The sequence below is a fragment of the Nansenia antarctica genome (genome assembly GCF_963989245.1).
Source record: "Nansenia antarctica genome assembly, chromosome: 10".
In the NCBI taxonomy this organism is placed as follows: Eukaryota; Metazoa; Chordata; class Actinopteri; order Argentiniformes; family Microstomatidae; genus Nansenia; species Nansenia antarctica.
Window position 1 is genome coordinate 26,551,320 of NC_137680.1, and position 16,682 is coordinate 26,568,001.

Below are 16,682 nucleotides of genomic sequence, written 5' to 3' on the forward strand. Positions count from 1 at the left end.
ACACACACACACACACACACACACACACACAAACACACACACACACACACACACCTCCTCCCTGTGAACGGTTTTGTTGGGATCATGAGAATAATAACTTTTTATTTGTATAGCACATTTCCTGCAGACGTTGCAGCTCAAAGTGCTCCAATCATTATATAATCATAATTTAATTATTTAGTAATTTAAAGGCAATATTAACATCCATTTCGCCTATTGGCTGACAACTGGATGTAACCTGACCTTTGTCATGTCCATAGCCACTGTCTGATTGGTTCAAATGTAACAGAAGAAACGTGCGTTGAAATAAAGCTGTTATCAACCAGATGTGTTTTTTTTCCCAGTTTTGATGTTTGAGATCAGCCTGCACTGCCTGGCATTCGCTACTGTGTACCTGGTCACACAGGGAGTTGTTCATATTTACAACACCACCTGTACCGGGTATGAACACTAGATGGCACTCTCTCCTAAGTTATATGGGGAGCTTGATGTTGTGAACTGTCCACATCTGTGATTTGAGTGGGCTTGAATCAAACAGTGAGTCACTGCCTACAGCTGTGCTGGAGCACTGTCGTTTTGTTGTAGAGCATGGCGCTAACACTTAAGTTGTGGGTTCAATTCCAGCTGGGACCACATATACCAAAAAGTATGCACTCACTGCAATGCAATCGCTTTGGATAAAAAGAGTCAGCTAAATGGCATGTTATTATTAGTGTAGTCTCAGCTCAGCTCGTGTCATTCTGACATTAAAACCGTCCTGCAGTCTTATCCAGCCATATCAAAGGATCAGGGTCGGGTTGTTAAACGTTTAATCTGGATCAGACGGAGCTGGCTGCTTTCCCCTATACGACTCAAAACAGCCAGATCTGATCTGATCCTGGATAGCAAAAAACTGAATCAGGATCATTCTGGGTCAACTACTGGGTCCAGAGCATTAACGCATGAGCTACCTAGTGCTGCAGTGCAGAAAGAACACTAGTACACCTCTGGGTTCTATGACTGGCTGCTGTCACAGGTACACGGGCATTGTCATCGGCTGTGCAGTGGACATAATCTGGTTTCCTCTCTATTGATACTGAATAGAACACAAGGGGTGATCAACTTAGCTTGAAGCCTTTTATTTATAAAGTTACGAGAGCAGTCTAGAGTTCGCAAAATCCAGAGCCTCAGAGCCCCCTCCTTCTCTGAGCACACCCCTTATATACAAAGTCGACACCCTTTATGATCACAAATCTTGGCAAACAAATGTGGTGACAGGAAACGCTAGACTTTAAGTGCGCAACAAGTCATTGGCACAGTCCCCAGGCAGACTGAATTGTTAGCTACGATTTCCCAAAATGTAGAGACTTAAATTCTCAGTATATTTGAGGACTATTTAGCACCGCAATGCAGAAAGAATCCTAGTACACCTCTGGGTTTTATGACTGGCTGCTGTCACAGGGAGTAACGGGTACAGGCACTCTGGCCTTGTTATTGGCTGCTCACCTAGCTTTAAGTGACACCTTCCCAAACCGTAACCAGTGGTAAACCTCCACATAACCGTACCCTTCACCCTAAATGTAACTCCTTAATCTAAGGAAAGTAAGTAGCCTTGAGAACCGATGGTTAATGGCCCATAGGGCAGGAGCCTCTCCTGTTTCTATAGCGTTAGGCGGCTTGATGTACAAGTACACCCCCTGGACATGACACTGGTATGTCACAGGGTCTTACCCACCCCCCCAATCCAACCCTTAATGCTGAGTGCCGGGCAGGGACCATTTTTATAGTGTTTGGTACGACTCGGTCAGGGATCGAACTCACGACCTCTCAATCTCAGGGCGGACACTAACCGCAAGGCCACTGAGCTGGTAACTCCTTACTGGAAGCGTGTCTATTTGCTCAAACATCTCCAGAGCTCATGAAGGAGCTGGCTAGCTATCTTTAACCGCCAACACTAATCCGAACCAATAGCAAATCTTAAACCAGAGCATGACAAATGTCAAGATGTCAGTAGGATTAAATCAAATGTCAGAAGGATTAAACCGAACACTTATCTGGCATGTCGACAAAGCCACAGCCACACTATGGGTCTGAACATGTTAATGAAGTGAGTTCCTGTGCCAATGTTTTGTACCCTTTGTGTAGCAAAAATGGGATGTGGGGGGGGGAACAGCAATTGAGCTGGTACATCAAGCATACATAAAGTGAACGACACAGACAAGGATGTTCTTAAAAAATATTTATTTGTATTTACAACAAATTTGTTTTCAGAAAAAATTCAGTCATCACCCGTTGAAGACACTGTAGAGACAAAGAAGAGAGATGTTTAGTGGCAGCACCGCCACAGCTTTGTCAGGATTACACTGACGAGGACAAGATGATATGAAACTCTTATAATCTGACAACTGAAGGGTAGAGGTCTCCCTTAGCTAGCGATCAGGGGGGGGGGGGGGGGGTCATCCCTATGTTCCCACATTTCTAATATTTCATAGGTGGGCTAGGGTGACCCTATGGTCAGTGTTAGGAATAGGGTTAGGGTCAGCGCTAGGGTTAGTTAGATTACTCAGAAATGTGGGAACATTGGGCTGTGGGACCATAGACTGCTCCCGATCAGGGCTCACCATCAGTGACAGTGAGTTACTTCCACCTCCAAAAGCCATTCACTTCTATTGCTGAAGTACAAATCCCCCAGCCCAAAACCCCAATAGGCACTGCTGTAGACGGTTAAATGGGTGTACGACGATGCTAATTCACCAGCTAGCAGGTTGGACAGGTGTTATTAGCCATGATCTGAGAAGGTTAGTTACAAGTGTAAGGCAAGAGGTTAAGTTACCATCTGTTGGGTCTTGGCAGCCCCAGAGCCCTTTCTTCAGGGTACACTGACGGTCAGGGGAACACTCTGCCTGCTCACACACCGCCCCTCCCAGGGGGTGACACCAACAGCGCTGGGCACAGTTCTCTGTGTAAAGCTGACCATCCATCTGAAAGGGGGGGGTAGAAAGACAGAGCCCACAGGACACTAAATAATAATACATTAGACTTATAGCGCTTTTCTAGACACTCAGACGCTTTACAAACTGAAAAGATCGAGTAGTAAAATAAAAAGAAACAAAATAATTAAAAGCATAGGGGTCTAATACATTTTTAGATTACTAAAACTACCGTATTTTCCGGACTATAAGTCGCTCCGGAGTATAAGTCGCATCAGTCAAAAAAATGCGACATTAAGAGGAAAAAACATATATAAGTCGCACTGGACTATAAGTCGCATTTATTTAGAAATATATTTCACAAAATCCAAGACCAAGAACAGACAATTAATCTGGAAAGGCAAGTTTATTCAACTTCAATAGGTAGACAATGGCCGAATCTCAAATGTTTTCTCCATTGCTTCTTTACATTCTCCCCTCACCTTCTCAAAACTCATTAGAGGAGATCAGGGAGGTTCTAGAACCTCAGACCTTCTCCTCCAATGAGAAGGAGGCAAAAGAGACAAGGAACGGGAGCAGAGTTTCGATTCGGCCAACGGCATCGCAAAACAAGACTCTCCATGCAAATTCAGAGCAACTAATGTATTGTGACTACTATGAAATCGACCAATCACAAGAGGACTCACCGGGATGTACTTCCCCTGGTGGACACACCCGCACTGGCTGCGCGGAACACACTGGTCCCCTTCGAACACGTTGTCGTGGAGACACTGGCAGCCCTCCGAGCAGTGTCCTTTGGCGCCACTTCCAGGCTGGAGGAGTGCGGGGCAGAAGGAGCTGGCGTCTACACACTCGCTGGGGGAGCTCCGGTCTGGGCACCTTAGAGCTGTGGGGACGGGGGATTGAGTTGTTCTAGGACACAGCTTCAGACAGTAACAGTAAAGCACCCTTTCCTTGCATGGTTACCTTCAGAAGAGTTGGATTTCTACAGAGAATTGAAGCATAGCAAAGATAGATAGAATGTCCTATTCTATTCCATAAACCCGCTGGGGAGGTGAAGTATTTACATTTTTAACCATTTAGCAGAGGCTTTTACCCAAAGAGACTTACAATTAGAGATCACAGGGACAGTCTCTCCCTGGAATAATTTAGGGCTGAGTGCCTTAGTCCAGGCCACACTAGTGGTGGTGTTCCCAGGTCTTACTCAAGGGCAGGCTAGTGGTGGTGTCCCCAGGTGGGACATAGAACTCATGACCTTCTGATCACCAGTCCAACCCAACTATCCACTAGGCGGCCACCACCCCCCCACCCAAAGACAAGCAAAGACGTAGAGGCGAGTAATGCACTTACCACAGATGGTGTTCTCCCTCCAGTTTCCCACGACGACCCCGTGAGCGCGGCAGGCGATGGCGTAGGCCTCCAGGGACAGACACGTGGCCTCCATGGCCTCGGCGCCGCCGCACACACCCTGCACACACATGTCCCTGTAGATGTCTGGCTCCACCGTGTGCCAGCAGGCTCGGAAGGCGCTCGCCGTCTCCATGACCACCGCACACTCCACGGCCTCGGGAGACACCCCGCAGTGTTCTACAACAACGTCGCCGCCGTCGCTTATGACCGCGTCGCTGACGAGCAGCCCCCCCGGAGACACCGCCTTCACGGTCCAACCGCGGAGGAACTCCGTCGCGCTGTTGGCCAACCGCCCGGAGCGCAGCTCCATGTCGTCGGAGGACTCGCCGTTGAAGTTGCCGCAGATGCCGGAGGAGGCCAGGTCGTAACCCCGGGGCACGGTGAGGCGGAGGTACTGGGAGAGGGACGCCTGGGCGAGGTGGAGGGTCACGCCGGACGTGGTGACGAGGAGAAGACTGCCGCCTTCTTGGTACACTCTGAAGGCACCCTCCACCTGGAAGGGCACGGAGAACTCCTCTTCGTTGTACTGGAGGGCAGGAAGAGAGGGAGGGAGAGGAGACATGTCAGTGAGCACAGAAGACAATCAGTGGACCTGGTGTGACCTCAAACAGCAGCAACTTCTAATAAAACACCCAACTGACTTGTCATAAGGACAGTTCCCTTTAGACAGCCTTCGAGAAAAGATGATACTCCTAACCAAGTTGCATAACAGATAAGTGTGTTGATTGTTGATAATCTACTTTATATAACAAAAGGGTCCAATGAAACACGACTTGCAGTGTTGGGCGTGGGGGGGGTAGTGAAGTTAAAGTCTGTTGATCAAGATGATCTATGAAAACGACCACACCGAGGCTCGTTCCAAATACCAGATAGACGCGTCCTCCTCTACTGACCTGGATCTTCCAGGGCGTCCGCGGGTCGATGGACACCTCCATGCTGTCCAGTTTGAACTGCAGTCTGCTGATCCTGTAGACCTTGGTGCTCCTTTTGGTGCGCCTTTTGTTCTGAGTGCCTTTATCGCTCTCCATGTCGACCGGGTTAGCCCGTGTTAGCCGTCCCACCACTTCCTTCCGTTGCGCCTCTTCCTGCTTCCTCTCGTCCGCTTCCTGCCTCCTTCTCCGGGCCTCTTTGAGGCCTTGCCGAGCCTCTTCCAGTCCCCGTTGTTCCGTTGATGACCGCCGCCGCTGCCTTCCTTGGTTCTCAGCGTCCGTTTCCTCTTCCTGGTCGTAGGTCAGCAGCAGGACGTAGTCTTGCAGGGCTTCGGAGGAAAGGTCGGACAGGACGTAGGTCCCGTAAGGCAGGACCTTGTGGTGAGGCAGGACCAAGCCATCGAAGGTGATGTAGGAAAAACCTGCAAACACCTGGAGAGAAGAGATGGGGCAACAGAATGTTCAAAGAAACAGCATAACTCTGCTAGTGTGGATTAATGGAAGAATAAAGAAGAAAAGGCATTAATATTTCAAAAGCAGAAATACATTTTATTTTCAGAAAATGTCAATCATCCAAGGGAGTAAATACATTAGACACAAGGTGAATCCAACGAGACAATAACACTTCATGATCTTTACCTCACACACTCCATGATTCACAGCCAGACACCTGCCGATGCCATCCTTCACAGTGCACTTCTCCAGGGGGGCACATGGGACTGCGTTTGGGGGACAGAACACCCCTCCACCCGGACCACAGTGACACTTCTGACAGGTGTCTCCTGGGTAGAAGTTCCCATGAGGGTAGTACTGGCCATCATGGTCACAGCCACATTCAGACACTGGCACACATTGGGAATCACTGAGGATATAGCCTGGATCACACTGGCATCCCTCTTGGCAGGTGGTGGTACTGCAGGCCACAAGGGTGGTGGGGCAGACCTCACGGCAGGTGGGGGCACATGCTGCATAGTGGCTGTTCTTGGGGCAGCTCATTGCTTGGGGGGGAACATAATTAGAAACACTTAAGACAGATAGCGGGGGCCCAGTTGTTCAAAACGTTTAATCTGGATCAGAATGATCTTGATTCTTTTTTGCCATCCAGGATCAGATCAGGCTGATTGAGTCGTATTGGGGAAGTCAGCCAGCTCAATCTGATCCTGGATAGCAACAAAGAATCAGGATCATTTTGATCCAGATTAAAATGTTTTAAACCATTGGGTCCCACCCTGGACCAGGCCCATTCATAGACTAAAACACATCTTCCACTGAATGCATGATTCTCTCAGTAACCTGTAATCTACAGTATAGTCCAATATGGGTCCAAGAAAGGAAGGGTCAGTGCTTATTGCATTTACAGCCCCAAGACAAGAGTCTACATGATAGTGAAACAGAACCTGACGACGCATCAATGCTACAGAGTCGGCCCCTGCCACGTTTCCCCCCACCCCCCCCCATTGACCGCATTAGTGTTTAACTGTATGAACTTCTACTACTTACTACAGAAGGTGTCAGTCCTCCATTGCCTGACTGGCAGCCCTGCAGCTTGACAGGCGACAGCGTAAGCTGCGATGGAGTGGCAGAGGGCGGAGTGGTGCCCTCCGTAGGCGCAGGTGTCCGCCACGCAGTTGAGGAAGTAGGCCTGGGGACTCAGAACAGTAGCGCACTCCTCAAACGGCCCCAGAGCGTTCACCAACACCCCGCAGAAATCCCTGCCCTGGAACAGTGCCTGGGCCTCCAGGCTGCAGGGTAGCGAGACACATTTCGGACTGGACCGGCAGGCCGCTACCGCTCCGGGCTCCGCCACCCTCCAGCTGTGGGCGAACTCCAGGACGTTCTGGGGTCGTTCTCCGGTGGACATCAGGAGGTCGTCTGCCAGGTCGGCGTCGGCGTTGCCGCACAGACCGGACACGGCGGAACCGTAGGAGGCGGGGAGGAGAACCAGGACGGTTCCGGTTCTATAGAGGACCAGCTGGAGACCGAAGGCGGTCTGGATCACGATGGAGGAAGGCGTGTGATACGCTGAGATCTTGCTTTCAGAAGAGTAGGGGAGGGGCTTGTGTATTCCATCAACCTGGAAGATAAGGTAAGATTTAGTTGGACTCTCTGGCTCTTGAAATGGCATCCTTCCTTCAAGTCATCACTGAGCATTATAGGATAGGCTCCACCACTCTAATCCATTCACATCAGATCAATCATTACTCTCAGCGAAGGAAGGAAACAATTCTAAAACCGGGCCACAATTCACATTACTCTTCAGAGACCATTATGGCCCTATTGAAAAGCACTCACCACAAGTGTCATTTATCTTTACAATTTAGCAACGCTTTTATCCAAAGTGACTAACAATGAGATTACAGGGACAGTCTCTCCCTGAAGTAACTTAGGGCGGTGCCTTAATCAAGGGCACACTAGTGGTGGTGGTACCCAGGTGGGATTTTAAATCATGACCTTCTGAGCACCAGTCCAACTCACTATCCATTAGGCCACCACTAAACACTAAGGCCCGATTGGATGGAGAAAAAATAAAACTACTCACCAACAACCTCTCTGGTTCATCTTTACTAATCCTATAGTCGGCACCAAAGACACCCAGAGTAAGGTCCAGGCTGTGGAACAAGCGGTTGGCACAGAGGGCGTCAGAGATGGTGATGTTGAAGCTCTGCAGCCCTGCACCAGTCAGGTTGGCGTTGGTCTGAACCAGCACGTAAGAACACCCGTCTCTGAAGTCAAAGTGCCGCCCGTCGAAGCTGGTGAAATGGAGCCCACCGGTCAGGGAACAGTTGTAGACCAGTATGGGTTCAGACTGGCAGGCCCTGGTGCCTTCCGGTGTCTTCAAACACACCTGGAAAATGGTATGAAGGAAGAAAGCAGATCAATACTTTGGAGTGCAGACTGCCTGTACTAATCTGACAGAAAAAAAGCATACAAAGTCACCTCAAGCTTAACTGGAAATACACACAAGTCTTAAAAACAGAAAGACCCAAGGACCTCACACCATGGTGGGCCTCTTGCTGGACCGGCAAGAATAAACATAAGTCAGGGCACTGTATAGGCCATCCTAATCATCCTCACCTGTCCACTGGGGCACTCAACAGGGGAGCACTTGGGCTGGCTGGTAGCTGACTCGCACAAACACAGCTTCCCACAGTCCTCTGGGCTGTGGTAGGTGGTGTTGAGAGGGTGATACTTTCCACTTGCGTCCGTACAGCCACACTGCTCGGGGCGTACACAGCCGTCCGGGCTGTCGAGGTAGTCGTGGTCACAGAAGCAGCCCTGGACGCAGTTCAGGGTACACGGCGCGTTGGGGTCGTTTGATTGGCAGGTCAGAGGGCAGGCGGAGCCACAAGTCTCATAGTGACTGTGACTGTTGATTGGACAGGACACTGGGAGAAACCACAATATGAATGAACATGAATACGTTTGTCTTCAAAAGGCAAGTTAGCCATAGAAAAAAAAGCAAACTTAACTGACATATCTGCATGAGGAATCTGAGGCACGTTTCCCCCCCACCCCCCCAATGGCCTATGGTTATGTTAATGTACCCAGGACTCCCTAAAGGGATTACATCCTGGTTAACTAATGAGAAACAAGTCAAACTCACCAGTCGCATTCCCAATGGCACCGGCTGAGTAGTCATCGTTTTGAACCTTGGAGAACTGCTGACAGACGACCGAGTACGCCATCATGGCCTGGTCGACTGAGACCTTTGACCCGCCGCTTGTGCGGAGGTCCGACACGCAGCCCTGGTAGAACGTGTCCGGCGCCACCATGGCATGGCAATGGGAATAGCGACCGCTCTTGTCGATGATGCCGGCGCACATGCGCTCGTAGCTTGTGGGGACTTCCGGGGGGACGGAGGCGAGCATGGGCTCGGGCTGCTTACAGTCAGAGCAGCAGCTGGGGTCTCTGTCAGGGATCCGGTTGACGTTGGCCCAGTCGGCGATCCTGGGGGTCTCGGCAGATGTGCCGCCCCACCGCGACGCCGAGTGCTCGTCCCGAGGGTTGCCGTTGAAGTTGCCGCAGAGCCCGTAGACCTTGCCCCGGTAGCCGCCGTCCAGAACCACGGCGAGGGTGGAGGTCCAGTCGAACAACACCCTCAGGCCGAAGTCAGTCTTCAGCAGGGCCATTTCTTCCCACAGGACAACCTGGAGACGACCGCCCCGGAGACTGACTGGTAGGGTGCTGTCCAGACCGTTCACCTGGGGAGGGGAGGGGGGTCTTTAACACTAGAACAGCCATGGGTGGGGGTAATTTGACCCTGTGAGTATTTTAGTTTTATATCTATATCCCTGTAATAGATCAAATTACAGGACCCTCCTTTCATGACTTTTCCTAGATATGTGCGTTCTACCACCCAGTATCCTTACATTTTCTAAATAACACCAAGATAAGCTAGTATAAAGCCATCACATTTTTTCTGGAGGCAGGCTAACTTACAAGCGGCCAACTAGTGGTCGTTGTGTGTAAATAGCAGTGTAGCATTGTAAAGAGGGGCTCTTCTAGTAGGTAAAAGCACGGCTGTGTTAACTGATGCCACTACATTCCATGGATCTCTGGTCACCTTACACAAGCCTCACACGCCTGTTTGGAGGCACAAATCCAAATGTCACAAGCTGTTGTCAAGTCAAACGAAAATCCCAAATAGTGTAATGGGAATTAATCTCCACCCCAAACCCATGCTCACCTTGACTTGTCCCTTCACCCTGTTCATGGTCAGAACAAACCCGTAAGCCTTCACGGTCACCTGGCGCACGGTAGTGCCCCCGATGTTGCTGCGGCGATCGTTCTTCTCAGAGATGGTGAACGGGGGCAGACCTCCCGTGGCGCCCCCGCTGGCAGCCAGCAGGTAGGTGCAGGTTCCCTCGAAGTCGTAGTTGAACCCGTCGAAGGTGTGGTAATGGGGGTCTCCCCACGCCATGCACATGGCCTCTGGAGTAGAGGCTGGTGCCGCTTTTGCCCCTTTGTCTGGGACATGGGCTTGTGCTGGGGCTAGTGTAGACATCATAGCTGGGTGTCCAGCAATGGCTGGAGCAGGGGCTAGGGTAGAGGTTTGTGGTGGGGATAGGACGGCGGTTGTTGGAGCTGGGGCATGGGCTGGGGCTGCTAGAGCTAGCGTAGTGGTTGTTGGAGCTGGGGTAGTGGTTGTTGGGGCTGGCGTAGTGGTTGTTGGGGCTGGCGTAGTGGTTGTTGGGGCTGGCGTAGTGGTTGTTGGGGCTGGCGTAGTGGTTGTTGGGGCTGGCGTAGTGGTTGTTGGGGCTGGCGTAGTGGTTGTTGGGGCTGGCGTAGTGGTTGTTGGGGCTGGCGTAGTGGTTGTTGGGGCTGGCGTAGTGGTTGTTGGGGCTGGCGTAGTGGTTGTTGGGGCTGGCGTAGTGGTTGTTGGGGTTGGCGTAGTGGTTGTTGGGGCTGGCGTAGTGGTTGTTGGGGCTGGCGTAGTGGTTGTTGGGGCTAGCGTAGTGGTTGTTGGGGCTAGCGTAGTGGTTGTTGGGGCTAGCGTAGTGGTTGTTGGGGCTAGTGTAGAAGTTGGGGTAGTGGTTGTTGAGGCTAGTGTAGAGGTTTGGGCGGTGGTTTCTGGAGCTGAGGCTGGGGCTAGTGTAGAGGCTGGGGCGGTGGTTGTTGGAACGTAGCACCCCTGGACCCCCTGTCGCACCCCGCACTCCTCTCCCTCCCCGCAGGTGATGTTACGAGACACCACCTCCCCTCCCGCCTGGCACTCGTAGCTCCGTTTGCATGACGACAGCACCTGGCCCGCTCTGAGGTACTCCCCGTGGTGGAAGCAGCCGCAGTCCCAGGGTAGGACACAGAGGGCGCCACTGATCACCAAGCCGGGATGGCACACGCAGTTCTCGAGGCAGTCGATGGGTAGGTCCCCGATGGTGTCGAGGCTGCCTTGGCAAACCTGGACAGAGTGGGCACCGTGCAGGGTGTAGCGGGTACCGGGAGGGCAGGGTTGGTCTGGAGAGGGGTAAGGAGGAACAAGGTTTAGGCCTAATGATCACACAGCAGGACCGTTGAATCCTAAAAACACCAACCCGCAGTCTGAAACTCCGTACAGGACAGACAGGCACCATCAAGACAGTGATTATCTACCCTGGGCGGCAGGCTCGTTGCAATGCATGGAATGAGGAATAGTATCAAACCTGTGTGTTTGATACCATTCGATGCATTACAATGAGCCTGTCCTCTGACTTCAACCCAGACAACGTAGCTCAAGTTACACCCATCCTTTCAGGTCAATACAAGTGCACAGGGAGTAAGAGTCTGGCCTACCCACAGGTAGGTCAATCAGACTCATTGCTGCCATCTAGAGGAAGACACAGGCCAGTGGAGGCCATGGGCTGAAAGAGCCCATTTCCTATCGCACTGTTCTCTCAGACTTTTAACAGCCATTTCACCCATCCTTTCTTATGGGATTAAATTAGTAAATGACACCTAATACATCACTACTTGTGATGGGGCTAGTACTCTATTTCTAAAATACTTCAATAACCCATGGTAGCAGTCATTTGACATGTGTTTATGAGGTAACTTTGTTTAAATAAAAGCACACATTAGATAAATGGACAGTAAAAGACAAGATGTTGCCACAGAGTCACTCACGGCAGAAGTCCTTGGTCCTCCAGGGGTGAACCACGCCCCCGGTCAGCTGACAGACGGCCGTGTACTCCGCCAGGAAGTTGCACAGCGCCGGCTGCAGCTCTGTGTCCGGGCGACACAGGTCCGTCACGCAGCTCCTGTAGAAGCTCTGAGTGTCCACCTGCCCGACACACTCCATGAAGGGCCCGGCACGCTTCAGAATCATCCCGCAGGCCTCGGAGACCGCGTCGGAACACGCCGGAGGACAGTCCTCAAAGCATCCTTCCGTACACGTAGTCTTGTCGTCGTTCCCGCTTCGCCACGCCCGAGCGAACTCCGCCAGGTCGAGGTGATGACTCGGCAAGTCCGGCGAGCTCAGGTCATCCGAGGGCTCCGAGTTGTAGTTCCCGCAAAGGCCACAGGTGGCGCCGGTGTACTTGGAAGAGAGGCTGACGACGAGGAAGCCGTGCGTGCTGAGGGTGAGCTGGAGGCCGAAGTCTGTCTTGACGTAGGTCTGGAGGCCCGCGGAGTGGACGAACGCAGAGAGACCCAGGAGATAAGGCATGTTCCTTTGCACTCCATCCACCTGTAGAGGGAGACACACACCAGCACTCAAACACAGTGGCACTCAAGGAGCACAAGGGATGACTCATCATCCAAGACATGTTGCAGGCAGAAAACAAAATGTTTTTAGGGTGTTTTTTTTAAATCTTTATATGCATTGCCATATGTAAAGGCCTTATGTTGTTTTTGAATCTCATCCAAATCAATCAATCATTCCTTCCACAGACTTTCACTCCGGAACTAAGAGCAGGTAGTTAAGACTTGGAATCTCTGGGTTTTTACTGTCTATAACACGCAATGAAACAGGGCCCCTATAGATCCAGTTGAGTGAGTAAATATTCAACCCCCCCACACGAAAAAACTCTACTCACCTGAACCATCTCAGCATCCTTACTGTTCATCTCCACGACCGTCCCGTTCATCTTGACCACCACGAGCACAGGAGACCCAAAACCTCCGTCCGTCTGGACGTGCACCTCCACGGGCGTCAGTCCGTCCGTCTGTCCTCCGCCACCACACATGCCCACGAGCTGGTAGGTGCACGTCCCCCGCAGGTTGAACCCGCGCCCGTCAAAGGTGGTGATGTGGCCCCCGGTCCGCTGACACGTCTTGGTGAAGTCCCCCACGAGACACTGGCGCTCGGCGTCCGCAAGGCCGCAGTACTCTCCCGCGCCACAGGAGGCAGTGTGGCAGAGGGGCTGGCGGGTGAGCGGGTCGCATACGCAGCGCTGGGTGTAAGTAAGTAAGTAAAGTTTATTTCTATAGCACCCATCACAGACCAGCGGTCACTAAGTCCTTCACATAGGCTATAAAAACATAATTAAAGAGTAAAAGTAATAGCAGGTTAAAAGAAATAGGTAAACAAGTCAAAATAAAAACGACAAGAAACAAATAATAACAAGACACAAAACAGACAGGCTTCTGGGGTTAGCCAAAAGCCTGTCTGTACAGGACAGTCTTGAGCTGTTTAGTTTTTTTTTAATGTTTCGACCGAGACCGCTGATCTCAGTTCCAAGGGAAGAGCATTCCAAAGTTTGGGAGCCACGGTTTAGAATGCTCGATCACCCTTGGTTTTTAATCTGGCACGGGGGACAACCAACAACCCCCCTCAATAACATGATAACATGCAGGATATGTCTCCGGACGGAATCGAACCGGGGACCCTGCGGTTACATGGTCAACGCTTAACCCGCTACGCCACCTAAGCGCCCCAGAACCTTATAATTCTAAGCTCACGAGATGTATGCAGGTGTCTGACCTGGGTGCAGGCGTCGTCGGACCAGTAGGTCTGGTTGAGGTGGTAGAGGAAGCCATGGTGGGCACAGCCGCACTGGGAGGTGGGCACACAGCGGTCCCCCTCCAGCACGAAGCCCTGGTCGCACTGGCAGGTCTCCACGCAGGACGGCACACAGGGGGCGGCGGGGGCCAGCAGGTCGGCGCAGGTGGGGGGGCAGGCCGAGCTGCACGCCTCGTAGTGACTGTTCTCTGGGCAGGACATGGCTGGAGGGGGGAGGGAGATGGAAAGATAGAAGGGAAAAAATTAGGGATGGAGAAAGGGTGAGCAAGGAATGATGGAAGGAAAAGAGGGAGATTGAAAGGGTGAGGAATGGTAGAAGGAAAAAAAGAGGGATGGAAAGGGTGAGGGGAATGATGGGACAAGAGGGATGAGATGGAGGAATGGTAGAAGGAAAAAAGGAGGGTGGGAGAAGGAAGAGGAAAGAAACGGGGACATTATTGGCCGTGTCAGGCAGGTGACAGTAGCAGGTAAACAAAAACCCAAACAAAAGGAGACAGAAGGAAAGCAAACCAACATGTGCACCGACTAAATACATCAAGTAGCGACATGCGCATTAGTTTTAATACACTTTTATCAACCCACAACAGATTGGGACTAACCGCCTTCGAGAGTCTGTCTGAGAGTGATGTGCTAGCTGTGCCATTTACATTCAAGTCACTTAGCAGAGGGGCTTTTATCCGAAGCAATTTACAATAAGCACATTCGTCTAAGTAAGTGAATCAACTACACATCAGCAAAACAACACGCAGCAACAGCGAGCACCATTGGCAGCCTGGCGCTAGGGAGGGAAGGGAAGAAAACAAGTTAGGTGTTCTTTCAGTCTAATGAACCCAGCGCAACACGACAGGCAGAACAACCAGCTCATTACTCTTAACCTCACCAGAGAAGCGCTTTGAAAAAACGCCTGGTGGAAAAAACAACAAACCCTAAACAGTCGTATGAGGTACCTCATCTGACGAGCAAGACCCAAAGTCGTGTAAGGATAAGCTCAGCGAGCCGAAGCTTTAAGACGAGACTTTAGCTCAGCGGGCTGAGGCCTGGGTTCAAATCCGACCCCCCCCCCCCAACGGTCATTCACTCCCACTTAGGAGAAAAGACCCTGCGAGATACCAGCGTCATGTCCAGGGGGTGTACTTGTACATAAAGCTGCCTCACACTACGGAAACAGGAGATAGGGGGGCAGGAGCCCAACACTAAAACAGCCAAAGTATACCTTTTTGATACTGATCAAATTTCAGGACCCTCCTTTCATGACTTCCCCTAGATATGTGCGTTCTACCACCACGGTATCCTTACATTTTCAAAAATCACATCAGGATAAGCTAGTATAAAACTATTTAGCAGTTTTTTTTCTGTGTAGGAGACAGACTACTTTACAAGACGCGTCGACTAGTGGTCGTTGTGTGTAAGTAGCAGCTTTCCATTGTAAAGACGATGGTCATTTGACCCGAGGCAGCTCTAGGTAATAGTAGGTCAAATGGGCACAGCTGTTCTAGTGTTGAGTTGTGTGTAGGCCCTCCAGAGTTCTCAGCACAGGCAGGTGCAGGTGGAGGATCAACCGTCGGTTGTCACGGTTACTCACGGCAGAAGGTGTCGTTCCTCCACCCTGGGATGTAGACGTTGGCGGTCTGACAGGCGGAGGTGTAGGCCTGCAGCGCCTTGCAGAGCAGCTGCTCTTCGCTCTCCTTGGAGACGCACTTCCCTGGGCCGGTGCAGAGGAGGGAGTAGACCGCGGGGCGCACCACGGTGTGGCACGGGCGCAGCGGGTTGTCCTGGGACCACAGGAAGGACTGCAGGGAGCTCATGGTCCCGGCCTCGTCACGGTCGTCGTCCTGGATGTGGTCATGGTCACGGCCATCGTCGGCTGTGCAGTTGCCTGCTGAGAATGTTCCGGAGACACAGACACTTTACAAACTAAAAAGATTGAGTGATAATAATAAAGAGAAACAAAAACTAAATAAAGTATAGGGGCCTAATTAAGGTAGTGCTGGGGGACGAAGGGGGAGAGGGTTCTGGTGAAGGCGAGCTTGAAGAGGTGGGTTTTGAAGGCCTGTTTAAATGTCTGTCTGATGTGGTTGGGGAGGGCGTTGACTAGGTCAATGAGACTAACCTGGACACATACTATTCAATATTTTCATCACCCCTTGGGAATTTTAAATCTATGATCACTAACCACTTAACTACTGTTTGCACTCGTTTTAATTGAATCATTTTATATCTGTAACTGGTATGAACTGTACTTATATTGTTGTTTTAAATGATCTTTCTTTTATCTTGTATCCATTTTTATACACCACTGTAAACAAGACCAGCCCTCAATGATGATTTAATCTCGAAGTAAAAGTAATAATAATAAAGGTGGTAAAGGGATGATGGACACAACCAGTCACCCATGGATTCCCTGGGCAATTGTGAATTCCTGTTATCAGGAGGGGGTCCACCTGTCTCAGGCAATGGAAACACGGGGTTCATACCTTTTTGGTTGGGGAGTCTCCAGCTCCAGCCGAAGGCAGTGGCATTGACACTACCGCCCTCTGGTGTGCGGAGGTCGTCCTCGGGGTCGCCGTTGTTGTTGCCACACAGACCGCACACGTCTGATTGGTGCAGAGTGACCAGGACGTAGTGGAACCAATCATACCTAACCTGCAGGCCGAGAGAGAGGAGAGGAAAACAAAAAAGGGAAATTGAGAAAGAAAGGAAAAAAACAAAGAAAGACAATGAGGGTCATGTGACTGGCGGGTTAGAATGTTACGGGAGCCAATCGTATTTCACCTGCAGGCCGAAGCTAGTGTCTATGACCGCAAACAGACCGCTCTGGTGGATCTTGACGGAACCTGACTGCAGCGTCACGGGCAACAGCCTTCTCTGTCCGTTCACCTGGGGACAGGAAGAGAGGGACAAACTAGATGAGTGAAGGGCCAATGCTTTTCATGTTCATGTGCCTTGAGCAAGTGGAATCGAATCAGTGAAGTGAGACATTTTTGATGAAAACACAGT

The 16,682-nt window shown here is 51.0% G+C and overlaps 1 protein-coding gene across 1 annotated transcript in view; it reads left to right on the top strand.

The window, feature by feature from the left end:
* LOC308166488 (chymotrypsin-like protease CTRL-1) overlaps positions 1-250 on the top strand; it is a gene marked incomplete at its 5' end in the record, with an annotated part of 3,886 nt that extends 3,636 nt beyond the window's left edge. The window contains one exon of the mRNA XM_080540810.1: positions 1-250. This exon is cut by the window's left edge and continues 174 nt beyond it.
* Between the last annotated feature and the right edge of the window lie 16,432 nt (positions 251-16,682).